Source organism: Bos indicus x Bos taurus, chromosome 10 (assembly GCF_003369695.1).
Source record: "Bos indicus x Bos taurus breed Angus x Brahman F1 hybrid chromosome 10, Bos_hybrid_MaternalHap_v2.0, whole genome shotgun sequence".
Taxonomy (NCBI): domain Eukaryota; kingdom Metazoa; phylum Chordata; class Mammalia; order Artiodactyla; family Bovidae; genus Bos; species Bos indicus x Bos taurus.
The window spans coordinates 9,913,569-9,927,888 of NC_040085.1; the positions used below are offsets into that span (position 1 = coordinate 9,913,569).

The window sequence follows — 14,320 nt, forward strand, 5'->3', positions numbered from 1 at the left end:
CTCCCTAAGAGCAGAGGTGGGAATTTGTGGCACTTGCTGACCAGCTGTTCTGCCAAGACATTCTGATTGATTAATCAGTAATCCACTGACCATGTCTCTTTACCTTAGTAAACTCTTATTATTAATCATATCTAACCTCTTTAGTTTCCCAAGCTGCAAACCAGAGGCCTGCCGTGACTGGGAGTCTGGGGGGTCACCCTTCCTGCTGTCTGTGTATGACTGTGGGGTGGGGTGGGGTGGGTGCCTGTGCCTGCTGCAGTGTTTACAGGGTGGGGATGAGGCCAGCTCTAGGCTTCAAATGCCTCATAACCCATTCGGTCTGTGAAGCCCATTACTGCCATGGCCATCCAAAAAAAATAGCACACACCCTTTGCCTTCCCCCTTCAAAGAACTTCATATCTCATCTGGTCCCTTTGTAAGGCAAAGCCAGGATTGTTTACAAGGGACCTGTTCGAGGCCACTCTGAATTCAACAAAAGCTAGGACTGGCTCTTTGTCAAGCTCTGGTTTGTACAGGATGACTGCCTGTCTGGTTGTACAGTCACATCACTTGCCCTTCAAGAACTTAAGTCTGAGAGGCCAAGTTAGTACACACCCGCTCACCCACCCTCTTACAAGGTATGTAGCCACAGGAAAACCTAATAAGCCAGATGATCAATAGTGTGGTTGAGGATCCATAAAACGGGCCTTGGGCTTCCCGGGTAGCTCAGTTGGTAAAGTATCCACCTCAGGAGACCTCAGTTCCATTCCTGGGTTGGGAAGTTCCCCTGGAGAAGGAATAGGCTACCCACTCCAGTATTCTTGGGCTTCCCTGGTGGCTCAGATGGTGAAGAATCTGCCTGCAGTACCAGAGACTTAGGTTCGATCCCTGTGTTGGGAAGATCTCCTGGAGGAGGGCATGGCAACCACTCCAGTATTCTTGCCTAGAGAATCCCCATGGACAGAAGAGTCTGGTGGGCTACAGTCCATGGGGTCGCAAAGAGTCCAACACAACTGAGACGAAGCACAAAAAAGGCCTTAGAGATCATCAGCTGCAACCCACTCACCGTAAACTGAGACTCAGAAAGGACAGCAATTTGCCCCAGGTTACAGAACTAAAAGGAGGCTAGAGCCCAGGTCTCTGGACTCCAGGTCCACTGCTCTTGCCGCTGTTTGCACACCTAGCAAACATGGCAAGGAAGGGAGCAGAAGGAGCTCAGAGAGCCTGGGCCACAGGTGGGATGCTCCTCTACGCTAGTCTGGGAGTTGAGAGTTCCTCTGGGAGGAGGAGGGCTGAGGCCGGAAGTGGCTGCAACCTGGGAGTAGCCAGGGAGTCTGGGTGGTGAAGGTGGTCATGGGGGTGGGCTGTGTGTGTGTTTTCTTTGCCCTATGTGTCCCTTTGACTCCTTTCACTGTGTCCGCTGAGTGGCAGAGGTCCAGGTCGAGCACCTTCCAGACCTGAGAAATAGGGGCCTGGGGAAAGGGAGAGGGTGGCTACTCCCCTCTCGCTGGGGCACTCCTAAGACAGCTGGGTGGAACTGACCACAGGGGCTGCGAACGGCCAAGAAACCCTCCCAGCGGGGACAGGACATTGGTGGGGTGGGGCTGCGGGTGCCCAGTTGTTTTTTCCCTGTGCTCCACCCCATGCATTCTTCTGAAAGGCAGGCTCAGTGGCTCTGCCCTCCAGGAGGCCTCGGGGCTCTCAGGCCTCTGTTCCTAGAAATGGAGGTGGGCGTGGAAGTTGCAGGGGAAATGGGGCCCATGGACACCTCCGACTCCACTTGGGTGCCAGGCTTGGCTCGCACCTCAGGCTGGCGAGTGGCGGGGCGACCCCTGGGACGTCACGGAGTCCGGCGTGGGTGGCTCTCTCTTAGGTGCAGGCCGGGAGATGCCGGCGGTGCCCCGCCTCGGCTCCGCCCCCGCCCGCCCGGCTCCGCCCCCCGCGGGCGGGATGGGCGGGGCCCGCGGGGAGGCGCGCCGACCGCCCAGCCAGGTGCAGCGAGCCGGCGATCCAGCGGCACACGCGGCAGCAAGGAGTCCAGGTCTGCTCCTGCGAGTCCTGCGTCCCTGCGCCCTTTCTGCCGGATGCCCGGGACCCTCGGAGCCCAGGTAACCGAGGGCAGGACTGCCCCACGACGCGCGTCCTTCCGCCTCCCCGTCCACGCGCACCCCACTTCGGCCGGCGCCCCCTCAGGCTCTCTGGAGCCCGGCGGCGGCTCCCGGGGCGACTCTTGCAAAGTTTACTCCGGGACGGCCCTGCACCAGGCGGCCGTGAAACGCAGCCTCTTTTGCCCCCACTCCTCCGCCCAGGAGCCGATGCGAAGGTGGGACGGCCGCTACCCTGGCACAGGGTCCCTGCTAAGATCCGAGTGAAGTTTGCTTTCTAGCTTTTCCAGTCTCCCGCTCTTCTGAGCGTTTGCGTCCCTCCCCCTTGTCCCTTGATTCCTTAAGAAAAATATATATCCTTAGATGGGAACGGCAGAGTTGGCGATTTCTTAAGGGATGTTTACGTTTGTGCTTCCCGCCTCCCCCGGCCAAGATGTATGATAGGAGACTCGGCTGAGCCAGACCGGGTGCGGGTGAGGGGGCAGCCCTCTGCCCGGTTGAGGTGGGGTTCACCGTCAGGGCCCTGAATAACTGGGTGCCCAGCCACGAGGAGTTCCGGGCTTCTATCTTGCCTCCCTCAGGCCACAGCCCTGCTGGGCATCCTCCACACCCCTTCTCTCCCTTCCCCCGCTCCTCAAGATGATCACTAAGGAGAGAGGGTAGACAGAGGGATAGAGGGTGGGCAGAGGCAGGGATTAGAGCGAGCTCTATAACCCTTGACGATTTGAACAGAACGGGCTTCCTCCTGCTTAGGTTTCGAGGAGCGCTCAGCTGTGTGTGAGGAAGAGGGTGAAAGATGGTCCTAACTATGCAGAGGCAGAGAGAACAGGTGGAGGAGGTCAGAGGATCAGAGAGGAGCTAACAGCACTCTCGTGGGCGCTTCCCTGAATTCACCCACCACCACCACCCCCGCCGCATTAACCAGTGAGGAAGTAGGACTTTTTCCATTGTCAGATGAGCAAAGAGGGAGGCTCCAGGAGGTTAAGCGATTTGCTGGGGAAAAGTGGCGGACTTGGAGCACAAACCACAGTCAGATTGTCGGTTCTCCATTTTGCTGGGCCCCCGGTCAGCAAGCGTTCATTTCTTCTCTCCCTCCCTTGAGGTTCTTCCCCTGAAAGGGGTAGGCCCAGAGAAGCACACTTCCAAGAAGAAATAAAATCCGCTCAGGAAGCCCTTCCAAGAGAGGGCAAGCTCCTTGCTAAGCTACAAGGTCTGCAGGAGGCAGAGACTCGTTTTGCTCACAGCTATAGCCGGGGTGGCGCTAGTGGTAAAGAACGCACCTCCCAGTGCAGGAGACTTAAGAAAGCCTGGATCCCTGGTTCGGGAAGATCCCCTGGAGGAGGGCATGGCAACCCACTGCAGTATTCTTGCCTGGAGAATCCCATGGACAGAGGAGTCTGGTGGGCTATAGTCCATGGGGTCACAAAGAGTCAGACACGACTAAAGTGACTTAGCATACACACAGCCGTATACCTGAAAGTGCCCCACAAGAATGGAATGAATTAACCTGAAATAGCAAAGACTCTTTTCCAGCTGATGGATCTTTGCCCTTGTGGAACAGAAAGAGCATTCTGATAAGTCAGACCAGAAAGGTGTCCTACGCCATTCCTGAAGGCCCTTGAAATCTTTACCCAACTTGTTTTTTTTTAAGCCAGTGAGCATGTCCATAATCCCACCCATCTTTCCAGACAGCTGGGCTTTCCCTTCATCCTCTGTCCACTTCTGGTTAGGCTAGGAGAAGTAGCAGGTGGTGGGATACATGTCCAACATGGCCTTGCTCTAGGTCGGAGGCAGAGGGCCTTTGGCCCATCTATACAAATCTTACCCATTTCTCCAGGAAATCTTATTTGAAAATGCTAGTCTTCATTCCCTTCTTCCTCTCCTTACCATTCCATGGGGCAACCATGGATTTAGGGAAGAGGACTCAATTTCTTCATCTGTAAAATGGGGACAATAGACTCTGCATGGTCTCATGCAAGAGTATGTAGTCCAAATGGCTCTGTGAGCTGCAAAGCAAACAGAGAAACATTTCCTCCCATGTTTGTCTGTTAGCCTGACTTCCCTGGGTGGGCTATAAATTCCTTCCAGGAAGTGATCACTCATCTTGATGTCCCTCTAAGAGCACTGCTCATAATGAGCACACAGTAGGTTCACATGAAGTACTTATCAATCAAAAATAATCTCTAGAGGAAGAGAAATGGCTAAAAATTGGTGAAAAATCACCCCTCTCCAGCCATGTAAGGAGAAGGGATACTCTACAACACAGGGGAGAGTCTAGGAGGGACAGGAGGGGTCTGAGATCCAAGGCTAGCATCGAGTGGAAAGGCAGAGTGTAGCAGACTTTCTATGACAGTGCCCTGAAGACATCTGAAGCTCTGCCAGGAACCCTATAACCTTGGATTCCTTAGCAGACGTGGTGTCTGCTTTGGCCTGAGAACAGACCAGAATACCCAGAGCTGGCCACTTGGAGAAGGCCACTGAGAGCATAGCTGGGATTCAAGGCCCCGCACTTGGCCTCCACCCCCACCCCACCTACCCCACCCCCACCCTTCACGCACACACACACCAGTGGTTCCTACACTCATAGGCCGTGCCTGGCTTCCTACTGCCATCCCTGGCTCTTAATGAGAACCCAGTGGAGTAAGAGCTTGAGACCCAGCATATCTCAGTTGGAATAAGCCTTAGATTTCACAGTCTTACACCTCTTCTGTGCTTTCCTTTCCACAGCACTTATTACCGTCTAATATCCTGTATGTTGTTCATTGTTGTTCGCTAAGTTGTGTCTGACTCTTTCCGACCCCATGAACTGCAGCACCCCAAGCTTCCCTGTCCTTCACTATCTCCCAGAGTTTGCTAAAACTCATGTCCATTGAGGCAGTGCTGCCATCCAACCGTCTCATCCTCTATCACCCCCTTCTCCTCTTGCCCTCAGTCTTTCCCATCATCAGGGTCTTTTCCAATGAGTCAGTTCTTTGTATCAGGTGGCCAAAGTATTGGAACTTCAGCACCAGTCCTTCCAATGAATGTTCAGGGTTGATTTCCTTTAGGATTGACTGATTTGATATCCTGTATATTTCACCTTTTTATCAGCTGTCTTCCCTGTTAGATGATCAGTTCCACGAGGGCAGGGCTTTTAGGCTGTTTTATTCACTACTCTATTTCCAGGAGCGAGAGCAGTGCCCTGTGTGCAGCGGGTGCTTATCTCATATATGTTAAATAAATGGACACATCCAGGCTGCCCTTCCTCATTGTACAGCTGGGGAGACTGAGGCCCAGAGATGAGTGACCTCTTTTTCTTTTTAATTTTTTATTGGAGTATAGTTGCTTTACAGTGTTGTGTTAATTTCTGCCATACAGCAAAGTGAATCAGCTATAGTTTTATATATATCCCCACTTTTTTGGATCTCCTTCCCATTTAGGTCAGCACAGAGCAGAGTTTCCTGTACTACACAGTAGGTTCTCAGTACTGATCTGTTTTATACCTGTGTGTGTGCTAAGTCGCTTCAGCCGTGTCTGACTCTTTGTGACCCCATGGACTGTAGCCTGCTAGGCTCCTCTGTCCATGGGATTCTCCAGGCGAGAGTACTGCAGTGGGTTGCCATGCTCTCGTCCAGGAGATCTTCCCCGCCCAGGGATCGAATCCCCATGTCTCCTGCACTGGCAGGCAGGTTCTTCACCATGAGTACCGCCCGGGAAGCCCATTGTATACACAGTAGTGTATAAATGTCAATCTCAATCTCCCAATTCATCCCAGCCTCCCCCTTTCTCCCATACCTTTGTTCTCTATATCTGTGTCTCTATTTCTGCTTTGCAAAATAAGATTGTCTAATACCATTTTCCTAAATTCTATATATATGCATTAATATGTGGCTTGTTTTCCTGACTTCACTCTGTGCGATAGTCTCTAGGTTCATCCACATCTCTGCAAATGGCACAATTGTGTTCCTCTTTATGTCTGAGTAATATCCCATTGTGGGTATGTACCCATCTTCTTTATCCACTCCTCTGTTGACGGACAAGCAGTGACCTCTCGAAGGCAGAGGTGGAGCTTTTCTTGGTTGGATTCGAGTCAATTCTAAGTTGGGTCTCTGTCCCAGGCACCAGGTTGCTAGGGGTGCTTAGGAGCTGCCTCAGCAAGAACCTTCAGGCCAACTGCCTCCAGTTACTCAGAGGGGAGCCCCTAGCCGAATATATCACCATCCACATAGAGTGATTTGAGAGAGCCAGATGGGGAGTGCTCCCCATCAGACCCCATCCCCAAAAGAAACTGCTGCTCTCCAGAGGTGGGCTATGCCTCTGTTAGTGATGAAAACAGTGCTCTCTCCAGGTAACCTTTTCAAATTCCCCGGGGCCCTGGAGAACCCAAGAGGACCAAAGTCAAGTCCCTGATGGCCCTGGGGAAAGATATAAAGCTTCAGGTCTGCTGGGGAAGGCTCAGAGACCAGTCTGAGAAGGTGCAACCAGACACGTGGGCCCGGAAGAGTGAGGACATCGTTCTGCTCAGGGCGCCTGGCTCCAAGGCCTCCCTTAGGAATCCAATAAATGGTTTACTGGAGGCTCCAAGAACTTGAATTTCCGGGATGCTGTGTCGGGACAAGCAGGTTGGAGAAGCTTGGGTGTGTGTGGGTGGGGTGGGTAGGGTAGAAGCTGGAACTTTCAAGGGATAGAAAATATGGGAGATACATCCACACATTCACCAGCACTGAGCAATTTAAATGTCCCGTGCCCCGCCTCATTCTTCCAGCCACTGTTGTTTCTGCAAAGGACTTTCGTCTGTGTTCTAAGGGAAAACTCAAGTCTAAAACTCAAGCCATGTGGTGTTTATTGGAGGAAAAGACACTGATGGCAAGAAACCCTCCCAAAGAGGTTATTGCAGGAACAGGAGATGAGGTCCCTAGAGGTGTCTCTCCTCTTCACACTCACTGGAAATGTAGACCCTGCCTTTTCTAACTGCTTGGACAAGCAGGGCTTCATTTTTAGTAATAGTAATAAGCATTCACTGAATGCTAGTTGGGTGCCAGACACCCAACTAGTTCTAAGTGTTCTAGGTGCTTGTCCTAGGTAATCCTTACAACAACCATGAGGTTGAAACTATATCATCTCCATTTTATAGATGAGGAAACTGAGCCTCAGCAAGGAGCTATAACTTTGGCCAAGATGACAGTTGCAGGGAGAGGGGTAGCAGAATTAGTCTGGGTCCAGACACTGACGCCTCAGCCTCCATACCATGCTACTGCAGTCAGCCACATAGGCCACACAGACAGGACAGAGAGCCTGGAGGCCAGGGGGGTGTGCACACACATGGAGACAGGGGAAGCAGATCCTATGCAGGCCCCCATGTTAGATCGATAGGGAACTTCAGCGTTTCCCCTGCTATTGACCTCCAGGTCTTCTCCCATTAGCATTGTGATTTGCCAAATTAGGAGTTGGAATTGATGTTGGGAGAGGGACTCCTGAAGTTGGGCCTTGAAGGATGTGTAGGAGTTTACCAGCACGTTGGTAAAACTGGAGAGGAATGGAGCGGGGCAGGTAGAGGGAACAATGATAATACTTTGTGAAGAGATGAGTCCGTAATGGTGACTCCTCTTTCCGAGGCCTCTGCAGTTCCCCTGCCCCATTCTTGTTCCTCAGCCACTCCTCATGGCTCTCTTCCTGTGAAGAAGGGAGACCCTGACATGAGACATAGCTGAGACATTCCTGTTCCTTGCCTCCTCTTTATCACCACCATCGCTACAAGTCTGGTGACTTTCAGCGACAGTGGGTGGAAAAGTTTGCCTGTTATGACGTGTGTGAGTCAGTCTTTTATGAGTAACGGGTTTTCGTCATCAGTACTGTTGGGTGGACCTGCACCCTGGTGTCTGGGCTGTGGTGGGAGACATAGTATTGGCTTCCGGGGTAAAAGGGCAAGGGTGACTCTAGGTGTCATTCTGAAATGGCATGGAGGAGCTCACAGGTGTGAGAGATCATTTTTGGCATCAAGGGAAAAAGCTTCCTTCAAAGCAGTGATCCCAGGCATGGTTTCCACCATGCCCTGTCCTTCTGCCCAGGGTTTATCTTACAGAGTTGTTCCCTCTTCTGGCCTTGACCCCAGGCCAGGACCACCCCAAAGAGCTCTGTGAGCACTTATACAGTAAATTTTACCTAAGCCTCACATGGGCATTTTGCCTGGGCACACTGTAGCCCCCTAAGACATTCTTCCTCTTTGGTTATGTGGGAGCCCTGTGGTCAGGCTGGCCCTGGTGTGATGCATTGGAGCCTGCCAGAGGCACCAAGCCCAGCCATCATGAATTGTCTGGATCTCAGGGTTCTGAGTCCCTCTACTTGGCCAGCTTGCCACCAGTCTTTGAGTCAGTCACAGGAGTCTTGGGAGCTGAAGGCTGGAGTGGCTGGTGGGGAGCCCTGGCGATTCTAATTCTGACACGATCTGACTCACAGTATGGTTTTGGCCCTGTCCCTCTCTGGGCCCCCGTTTCCTCATCTGTAGAAGAGACAGCTTGGCTGGGATCGGGGACTGTTGACACTGTGGACCAGATACTTCTGTGCTGCCAGGCTGTCCCGTGCTTTGACAGCAGCCTCTGCCTTTTAGATGCCTGTAACCACCTCTCGCTTCTTTCTTGACAAACACAAATATCTCTAGATGTTGCCGATTGACCCCTGGCAGCAGAATCACCTCTAATTGAGAACCATGGGGTTAGATGATCTCTGAAGACCCTCCCAATGATTACCCTCTGGACCAGGAAGACACCTTTCTCTTTCAGCCCCGTTTTGGAAGTGAGGACTGTGTGTGTGTGAGGAACCTGTGTGTAGGATCTCCAAGGGCTTATGGGGGCCATGTGAGCTCTGAGAACAGGAAAAGCGCTGGGCCCACTGGTCCTCTTGCTGGGATCCAAGGCCAAGGTCTCTTTGCCTCCCAGACCTTGGGTTCCATAAGGAGGCAGGCGTGGGAGAAGCAGGCCTATGGTCGGCCCAGGTACTAAGGTCAGCAGCCTTCCAGCCAGTGACTAATCATCTCTACGTGCCCTGAGAAGTTGGCTCCTCCACAATCCCCTTTCCTGCTGCCCTGGAAGGGGTCACAGGAAGTGAATCAGCGGCCACCCGCCACGCAGAGGAGGGAAGGCAGAGCACTGGGTGTCAGACCGAAGGGCTGTGCACTCTTACCCCAGCCCAGCCCTGGTTTTATTTTGTTTATTCCTCCTGAGTTAGTTGTTTATTAACCGTCCATGGAAGCCCCTTCTGACCTTTTTGCTTCATGGAAGGGTGAAGATTTATCTTCTCTAGGAATGGGAGGAGTTTCTCAATGAGCCTTAGCGTAAATCGCTGTTCTGAGGGCAACAGGCTGTGAAATTTGGGGTAGTATGAACCCAGAATGACCGGTCTGGGTTATTCATTCTTCTAATTCTCATTGAAGGATGAGAGACTGCTCTAGATGCTGCAGAAGGAGCAGGGAGTCAGACACAGCCCTCTTCAGCAGAAGCCTTCAGTCTGGGAGGGCAGAGGTCAGTCTATAATTGCAGTGCACAGAGGAGGGTCTGGTCAGCTCCACCCAGGGTGTGAGGTAGGGGATCGGGGGTGCTGGATGGGGCTGTGCCTGGGTTTGAGGAGTTAATGGTGGCGTACAGGGGATTTCAACAAGAGGAGCTTGGGTGTGAGTTTTGGTTTTTGCCTTTTTTGTGTGTGGTAAAATGTACACAACATATAGCTTAATTTACCATTTTAATCATTTCAAAGTGTGCACTTCAGTGTCATTAAGGACATTCACATTGTTGTACAATCCTCATCATCATCCTACTCTTTTCACTTTACAAAATCAAAACTCTGTATCCGGTAAGCACTAACCACCCTTTCCCTCCTCCCCCTCTGCCTCTGGTAACCACCATGCTGCTTTCTGGGTACCTCATGTAAGTAGAGTCTTTTTTTTTTTTTTAGCAGAATCTTACAACATAAGGCTTTCTGTGTCTGGCTTCTTTCACTTAGTATTGTGTTTTAAGGTTTATTGGTGTGGTATACATCAGATTTTCTTTCCTTTTGAAGGTAGAATGAGATTCCAGTGTTCAATATTCCATATTTTGTTTATCAAAGGACATGGGTCTCTTCCACCTTTAGGCTCTTGACAGTACAGCTTCCATAAACATAAATAGACAAATATCTGTTTGGGTCCCTGCTTTTAGTTCTTTGAGGTATGTCCCCAGAAGTGGAATTGCTGGATTCAATGGAAATGGTACATTTCATTTTTTGAGGAACCACCATACCATTGAGGAAGAAGAGTTAGAACTAGATCTTAAGGATGAACATGAGCTTTTCAGGCATCTAAGTAGAGGAAGAGGAAGGGAGTGGGACAGGAAGGGGAAGAGGGAAGGGAGGGGGGAGGGCCTGAACTGCGGCAGGAGATGAGCAATGGTGTTTGTGCCTGGGGCTGGATACGGACCGCGGAGGGTGAAGGGTCTGGGACCAGGCAAGAAACTTGGGCTCCATGCTGTGGGCCGTGAGAAGCACTGAAGGGGGTTTTAATCAGGAAGTGATACAGGTGTGTTGTTATCTGAGATAGGCAGAGCTGAAAGTGATGTCACAGAGGGCCTGGCAGGGAAGGAGGCTTAAGGCAAGCACTGGAGCCTGGTGACTGAGTTGGGTGGAAGGAGCAGGTCTGGAGAGTGGGTGGGCTACACAGGGCACCGGGGTCTGTGCTGGGTGAGTAGCGGTGAGGCTGCTGGGTGAACTTAACAGGAGGAGCGACCAGTTTGACAAGATGATGAGGGCATATCCATTGGCTTGAAGGGGCCTGTGGAACCACCTGGGTGGAGACAGGATTTGAGGCATGTGCAAAGCTATGCAGAGCTAGGTGCTGCAGCAAAGTGGCAGAGGCTGGTCCAGGGCAGGGAGAGGACCACCATCAGGTAGCACAGAGGATCCCACGAAGTTGGAGGCCAAGACATGGGGAGAGTGCTCTGCAGTACTGCCCATCCCTGCCCTGAGTATTTCATATCTCTCCATATGTTTTCACTACCAAACTCAAGGCTCTGAGCTTGAGGCTGGGCATGGGAATTGGAGATATAGCGATAAACCCAAGCCAGTGACTTTAATTTATTTATTCATCTCTTAAGGCTTAGAAGATGAAATTTGGCCAATACCTTTGCACAGTTAAATATTGACACGATGGTGATAGGCACTCTTCAAGAGAAATGGAGCATGCTATGAAAGTATGTCATGGACACGTGATTTAACCTAGGGCAGGAGCTCTCACATCTCCACTCCCAGCATTCTGGATCAGATATCTCTTTGTTGTGGGGACCGTCTGGAGTGTTGTAGGATGTTTAGCAGCATCACTGGCCTCTCCCCACATACCCCAACCCCAGTTGTGATCATCAAAAACATCTCTAGACATTGCCAAATGTCAAAAAAAATCACCCTCATTTAAGAGTCATTGGTCTAGGGACTAGGAAAGGTCTCTTGAGGAAGTGGTGTTAATCTGAGTTCTAGAAGATAGATAAGAATCAAGATAAAGCAGGGATGAGGAATGGAGGAGAATATTCAAGGCAGAGGTAACTGGAGTGCAGAGGCCCTGAGGTGGGACGGCTTCTATTAGATGGACGGTAGTGGAGGAGGTGAAGAGTGGCCAGGTTCGAGGGTTATGCAGGAGGGAACACAGGCAAGGAAGCCATCCAGGTGTGGAGGATGAAACTGGCTGGAAGCTGGTGAGTTACATTTGGGACCTGTTGTGTGGGAAACCAACACAAATGGGGGCCTGAGCTCAGAAGAGAGGTCCAGCTGGAGATGCATGTTTGGGAATGACACACATGTAGATGACAAGCTTAGCCTTGGGTAGACCAGGTGCCCAAGGGAGAGTGTGGCCCACAAAGAGCAGAGCAGAGAGGAGGGCCTAGAAGTGAGCTCCAGGGGTACTGGCATTCAGAGACTGGGCCTGGGGAGGCAGCCCAGAGACAGAGCAGGGACCTGGGGAGTGGAGTTCCGGGGGAGCCCGAGGATGATGAAGAAGAGGGGACCTGGCCTGCAGTGAGTCGCTGGAGCCTTCAAGTAAGGTGAGGACTGGGGCACAGCCACTGGATTTAGAGACCAGTGACTTGGTCATTCTGGGGTCGTGGAGGAAGGGCCAGGAGGGAACAGGGACAGCTGGCAAACAGCCTTTCCAAACGTGTCATCAGAAGGTGAGGAGAGAGAGTAGAAACCAGAAGGAAAGTGCAATAGGGACGTTTTTGTTTTGTTTGTTTATTGAATCTTGCTTGTTTTGCCCCCATACCCACCTTTTTTTTTTTTTTTAAGAAGAAAAATGTATATGGTTCAGAATTCAAAAATTGTAAAGATTTCACAGTGAAAAAGTCTCCACACCCATTTCCTTTGGCTTCCCAGCTCCCTCTGCTCCTCAGAGGCAACTCTACCAGTTTCTTACATATTCTTCCAGAGACATTTCATGCGCAGATCAGTAAGTGCATGCATGATCTGTCCCCAAAAAGGGTAGCAACACTGTGTGCATTCTCCTGTCCCTTGATCTTTTTCCACTTAGCTTGCTCTCTGTTTTTTAAACAAATGTATTTCTTATTTATTTCTTAATTTTGGCTGCACTGGGTCTTTGATGCAGCACATGGGCTTTCTCTAGTTGCAGTGAGTGGAGGCTCCTCATCGTTGTGGTGCGTGGGCTTCTCTTATTGTAGAGCACAGGCTCGAGGAGCTTGGGCTCAGTAGTTGTAGCTTGCAGGCTCAGTTATCCCCCGGCCTGTGGGATCTTCCTGGACCAGGGATTGAACCCGAGTCCCCTGCATTGGTAGGCAGATTTTTAGCCACTACCACTATGGAAATCCTCCACTTAGCTCTTTTGAGAAGCTTCCAGATAAGTTCATAGAGAGCTTGTCATCCTCCTTTACAGCTAGGTAATGTTCCATGATATGAATGGCATGTAGTTTAGTTAACAAATCTCCTGTTTGGGGACATCACAATGTCCCTCTGAATCTTCTTGTGCTTTAGTCATTCTGCCGTGTTAGTGGGTACATGTGGGAAAAAGTCTCAGAAGTGGCACTGATGAGTCAGAAGCTTTGTGTGGTTTGTGTTTTGAAAGCCATCAGCAGATTGCTATCCATAGAATTTATAAGAATGTTCGCTCTTATTGGTAGAACACGAGGATGCTCATTTTTCTATACCCTCCAACATAGTGTTACCAGCTTACTGATATTTGCCAATCTGGAAGACAAAGATAGTTTCTTGACATCGTTTTAATTTGCATTTTTCTTGCTCTGAATAAGGCTGAACATGTTTTCGTAGATGAGAGCCATGTGCATTTCCATTTCTATGAACTGTCTATTTGCATGTTTTACCCATTTTCTGTGAGGTTATTGGTCCTCTTCTCATGGAATTAGAGGTGATCCTTGTGTATTGGAGAAACTAGTCTTTTGTCTGGAATATAAAATACAAGCATTCCACTACCCTCCCACCCGCCCCCCCACACACACAGTTGATCAGGGAAGTTTTTTTGTTTTTGCTGCTGTGTTTTCAGAATTATGATGTTCACTGGGGTGGGGGGGTGGTCCCTGGCTCAGGGGTCCCTGAGGAAGTGTTGGAGTAGGTTCCACATTAGGACCAGGACTGGAAACATCTCTGCTGTGTAACAGGCAGAAGGGCAGGTGGGATGAGGGTGCTGATGCCAGGAACTTGGTGGCAGCAAATTTGGAGAGAGAAGGCAGATGTCTTGAGTCCACCGAGGCATGGGATTGTGTTAACAAGGTATCCAAAAGTTAAAGAACAGAAGAACTACTGTATTAGCAAAGAGTGGATGAACAAATGCTGGAACCTGAGCTGGATGAGGGGAAGTGAGGGGATGGGTATTCTGTGTTTCCTTAGATAGTGTCTTTTCTGTTTGGCACATGCTAATCAGTGGGCCGAGCTGATGGCCAACATGGTTGCGTTTTCCCTGTGATCAGACTCCATACTCTGAATCCCCTACTTATCTTACTCTCACATGCACCATATATTTCCCCTGCCCTAAACCAACCCAGTGCCAGGTCCCAGGCAAGTAGAGACAGCCCCAGTGCCCCCACGTCTGCTGAAACTATTCAAACCAGCCAATCCTGAGCTGCCTTGCCTGCCTTTCCCATGGAAACCCCAGTAGAGGCTCTGGCGGCAGGCCTTCCCCTCGCTTCTGCTTCTGCCTCTTGACCAAAGCCTGGTGCTCCACTGTGGTTCCATGTGCTGGGAAATGTAAGTAGAGCATTCTTTTGATGTCTTTAGCCTCC

At 50.8% G+C, this 14,320-nt stretch overlaps 1 protein-coding gene across 1 annotated transcript in view; it reads left to right on the top strand.

The window, feature by feature from the left end:
- Positions 1–1,967: 1,967 nt before the first annotated feature.
- PAQR5 (progestin and adipoQ receptor family member 5) overlaps positions 1,968–14,320 on the top strand; it is a 98,563-nt gene continuing 86,210 nt past the window's right edge. The window contains exon 1 of the mRNA XM_027553081.1: positions 1,968–2,087. The gene's annotated coding sequence lies outside the window, so the exon portion shown is untranslated. The remainder of the gene's footprint in view (positions 2,088–14,320) is intronic.